Source organism: Anabas testudineus, chromosome 1 (assembly GCF_900324465.2).
Source record: "Anabas testudineus chromosome 1, fAnaTes1.2, whole genome shotgun sequence".
Taxonomy (NCBI): Eukaryota; Metazoa; Chordata; class Actinopteri; order Anabantiformes; family Anabantidae; genus Anabas; species Anabas testudineus.
In genome coordinates this window covers 11,328,194-11,333,365 of record NC_046610.1, presented here as the reverse complement: position 1 = coordinate 11,333,365, position 5,172 = coordinate 11,328,194, and the positions used below count along the sequence as shown (strand labels likewise).

Here is a 5,172-nt window from a genome sequence, read left to right as displayed (position 1 = left end):
AAGATTTTGTGGCTGTAAAATATTATTCACAATGCACATGTATACAAATCTGTAATATGTACTGTAAAAATGTTTTTGCATTTGTTTTTTTTTTGTTTTTTTTTTTTTGCATTTATAATAAAAAGAGAGATGTGAATGATTTATTGTTCAATTCAATTAAATTGTTCAATTATTCATATAGCACCAATCATCACAAAATGTATCTTAAGGCACTTTACAGTGTAAGGTTTAAGACCTTACCCAATGTAACTGTATACAGAATTAATAATTATATACAAAACCCCAAATTCCCACTTGAACACACAAGTGCTGGGCTACAGCGGAAAGGAAAAATTAATTTTAACGTAGAACGAGACGTGCAGACTCAGGTTGAGCGGCAATCTACCTCAACTGGTTGGGGTAAATTGATAATAAAATCTATATGTTTATTAGTTCAAACATAAAAGAATTAAAACTAATAGCTGCAATAAAAAATTTATCCACAGACTAGCAGAGGGCTCTCTAGAGCTCCTTACACACAAAAGTCAGATGGCCTAGAGGTTACTTGGACTTTATCCTGTGACTGTTTTATTTGGGATTTGTACTCATGCAGGGACAAAGATGCAATAATAAGTGCCACACTTAAGCACGTAAGTGCTTAAATGTGGCACTTAAGTGCTTAAGAATGGCATTGTCTAAAACTCTCTGTATTACAAACTCACACGTCTTCTTATTATCACCCCTATTTTAAAGGATTGCTCACATGAGAACAGTGCAACTAGTTGGATAGACTTGGTGGTCCAACAACCTTCAAGGTGAGACATTATGACTGCTCCAGTGTCCTTTTGTCGGCATGTTGCCAGGACAACAAGATCAACATGTCATTGGAAAAACCAATAGCTCTGGGATCAAAGTGATCAATAAAAACAGAGTCTAGCTCTTTATTTGTGCTCTGCTGCCTGCCTACTTGATGCAAAATAACTTTTCCACAACAGAATGTTAAAACATGGTGAATATAATGCTGATCAAAGTCAGTTTGGTTGTTTTTGGTTTCAAGTTGTCATAATTAAAAGAAAGCAGCTTTTTTTCCATCATACTGTCTGGGTGTGGCTCTGGAGACTACCTTACCTACATGTTTCCTCACTTTGGCATAAGAAGGTAAAGGTTTCCTAACTGCAGTTTCCCAACAACACTTATTTGTTAATGAGATTAAATCCACTTCACTAACTGTATATAAGAAGAGCTCATTCACAACAGCACTACAACAACATCCTTGAACATCTCAGAGACTGTTTGCTGAAGTTGTGAAGACTCAACTGTAAGTATATTATTATGATATTGTTTTCTGTGTTTTCTGTTGTGTGTATGACAGTGGTAGTTTTGCTCACATTTCATGAACATATTCATCACAGCAAGTCCTTAGTGTTGTTGTTTTTTAACAGTGACACCATGCTGAAGGTAGCATTTGTGCTTGGATGCCTCATGTGCTTGGCTCTGGCCGATCCTGTAAGTGTGACAGAGGCAGTATCACTGTTTTTCGGCTGTAAGAGGCAAATGTACTTACAGCCTCTGTTTCTTTTACAGATGGATGACAAGGAGCTTAGGCGCCTTGCACGCTCACATGGCTCAGACTCCGATGAGGTGAGCGCCTTTCAGACTTCAGCATTTAACACACGACTTTCAGTTAATATTATTAGCGAATCCTCCGCTGTGTGTATATGATTATGAATGTTTCTTATTTTCTTGCAGAGACCTCGTTATCCTTCTCCTCCTTTTTATCCTCCTAATTCAAACATTCCCTACAATCCCAATAATGCTCAAGTTTCACCCTTGCTCCAGATGCTTATTGCCCTATTGCAACAGCAACTCGCTACACCACCTCCTGCTACTACTACTACTGCAGCTGCAACTACCGCCACCACAGCTACAACCAAAGCTGCTACAACATAAAATCTGAAACGTAACTGGAGATCAGTAAATGAGTGAAACAGACATCTGGATGTTTCCAACATCTGGGTCAAACTCACTTTATTCTCTGTAATGTCTCCTAAATAAAGAGAAGAAAGTAAAACGTACACTGACTTAATGTTTGTGTTCCTTATTCTAAAACACTCATAAATTATATTTGTGTATGATTTCATACATTGTAAATGTATTTTTCACATATAGAAATACATAGACAGATCAATAGATAGCAGCAAGACTAATTTCTTAATTAATTTAATTCTTTTGTTATACACCAAGACATTTGAGTTTAACATAAAAAGATAAATACGAGATGAATATCTCAGAATTTCAGCTTTTATTTGATTGTAATCACATTTTAATATGTTAAATGACAGAACGGAGCACGTTTATATAATGTCATACTACTGGTGTCTCAAATGCTGTGGTGCATATTCATAACAGTACCATAGCAGCAAAACTTTAAATCTGATTCATTTAACACAGCTGAAAACTTATTTTTTAACTCATTACACCACCTCCTGCTACTACTACTACTACTACTGCAGCTACAACTACCACCACCACAGCTACAACCAAAGCTGCTACAAGATAAAATCTGAAGATTTTAACTGGAGATCAGTAAATGAGTGAAAACTAGTGTTAAGTGCCATTAGCTTTTGTCTCAATAGTTTCACTGTATTCTCTGTAATGTCTCCTAAATAAAGAGAAGAAAGTAAAATGTCCCAATGTCCAAAATCCCATGCCTATAAACAGAGGCTGATGCTGGGAGCAGCAAATTGCGAGTGGATATACACAGTGACAAATGCGAAAATAGCAAAACCTACATTGGCAGTGCAGACGGGGATAATCATTAGGCACTGTAACAGCACTGATGCTTACACAGATAAGTTAAAAGGTGGCATATTGCGTACTGCGATATCTGCAGCACACACATTAACCTGTTATACTGATGCATTTGTGTAATGCTCTGCGTCGATGGTGCTCAACTGGTCATTCAACACTGTCAACGAGTGAGTTAAGCAAAACTCAAATGGATGTCTCATGGACAGAAATTACAACGAGATTTCTCCTCCTTTTTGTAGGAAGGGAAGGAAAAAAACACTGCAATGTAATTAAATTCACTTTGAACTCAAGCAAGAAATGTATTATTTTAGACATAAACATAGGATTTTGCCTCAGAATGTCCAAACTCCTGTCCTCTATCAGAATTAGGAGAGCTGAGGTCAGGGGAATACTTTCTTTAATCTCTGATTATATTTAACTTGTAAGGACATTATTGCTTGAAATGTTAAACAGGAAGTTTATTTCTCAGGGACTGTGGGGACAGCAGGGGCAGATCTACAGGGGGACAAGGAAGGCAGCCTTACTTCTTTGTGTTGCTTGCCAAGGCACTCCAACTAGTCTAGTCTACTTTTTTTTTTTAACTTTTCTTTTGTTCAAAGCTGTAATTGGATCGTAAAATTATACATTTTGAAAATGGTGTCCATAAGTTGTTCAAATCAATAAAAGAAACGAGGCAAAGAAAGTCAGTAATTATATTCTAAATAACTTTTCAGAACCCATTTCATGTGGGATTGTACTGTCTGAAATTTTAAGCTGCTTTTTTGGCCAAGTGTGTTTAAAAAGAGATGATCTCAAATGGTAAAATACATTTTCAGCTATGTTAAATGAATCAGATATAAGCCGCTTTGGTACTGTTATGGCAGAAGGAAGCACCTTTTATATAATGTCATACATTAATGTAAATACAAATGTATGACATTATATAAAACGTGCTCCGTTCTGTCATTTAACACATTAAGATGTAATTACAATCAAATAAAAGCTGAAATTCTGAGATATTCATCTCGTATTTATCTTTTTATGTTAAACTCAAATGTCTTGGTGTATAACAAAAGAATTAAATTAATTAAGAATTAGTCTTGCTGCTATCTATTGATCTGTCTATGTATTTCTATATGTGAAAAATACATTTACAATGTATGAAATCATACACAAATATAATTTATGAGTTTTTAGAATAAGAAACACAAACATTAAGTCAGTGTACGTTTTACTTTCTTCTCTTTATTTAGGAGACATTACAGAGAATAAAGTGAGTTTGATCCAGATGTTGGAAACATCCAGATGTCTGTTTCACTCATTTACTGATCTCCAGTTACGTTTCAGATTTTATGTTGTAGCAGCTTTGGTTGTAGCTGTGGTGGCGGTAGTTGCAGCTGCAGTAGTAGTAGTAGCAGGAGGTGGTGTAGCGAGTTGCTTTTGCAATAGGGCAATAAGCATCTGGAGCAAGGGTGAAACTTGAGCATTATTGGGATTGTAGGGAATGTTTGAATTAGGAGGATAAAAAGGAGGAGAAGGATAACGAGGTCTCTGCAAGAAAATAAGAAACATTCATAATCATATATACACAGCGGAGGATTCGCTAATAATATTAACAGAAAGTCGTGTGTTAAATGCTGAAGTCTGAAAGGCGCTCACCTCATCGGAGTCTGAGCCATGTGAGCGTGCAAGGCGCCTAAGCTCCTTGTCATCCATCTGTAAAAGAAACAGAGACTGTAAGTTCATTTGCCTCTTACAGTCGAGAAACAGTGATACTGCCTTTGTCACACTTACAGGATCGGCCAGAGCCAAGCACATGAGGCATCCAAGCACAAATGCTACCTTCAGCATGGTGTCACTGTTAAAAAACAACAACACTAAGGACTTGCTGTGATGAATATGTTGTGAAATTTGAGCAAAACTACCACTGTCATACACACAACAGAAAACACAGAAAACAATATCATAATAATATACTTACAGTTGAGTCTTCACAACTTCAGCAAACAGTCTCTGAGATGTTCAAGGATGTTGTTGTAGTGCTGTTGTGAATGAGCTCTTCTTATATACAGTTAGTGAAGTGGATTTAATCTCATTAACAAATAAGTGTTGTTGGGAAACTGCAGTTAGGAAACCTTTACCTTCTTATGCCAAAGTGAGGAAACATGTAGGTAAGGTACTCTCCAGGGACACACCCAGACAGTATGATGTGTGCAGTTAATTAAAACTCTTTACAAAACCTCTTAATTTAGCTTGGTTTACTTTTATCATGTTGATTCATCCCCAGTTAAATGCTAAATTGTGTTTTGTATGTTTATATTGGTTGATTTTGGTCAACAAGCCTAGTGACCACTTCTGTAACGCGCTCCAGTGACCACAATATACAGTCTCATTAAAGTTTTC

At 36.4% G+C, this 5,172-nt stretch overlaps 1 long non-coding RNA gene across 1 annotated transcript; it reads right to left on the bottom strand.

The window, feature by feature from the left end:
* Nucleotides 1-4,233: 4,233 nt before the first annotated feature.
* On the bottom strand, nucleotides 4,234-4,794 carry LOC113161239. Its single transcript, XR_003298738.1, has 4 exons — nucleotides 4,751-4,794; nucleotides 4,564-4,627; nucleotides 4,429-4,485; nucleotides 4,234-4,320 (listed from the first exon to the last, which is right to left on the bottom strand). It is a non-coding gene; the product is annotated as an uncharacterized LOC113161239 (long non-coding RNA).
* Between the last annotated feature and the right edge of the window lie 378 nt (nucleotides 4,795-5,172).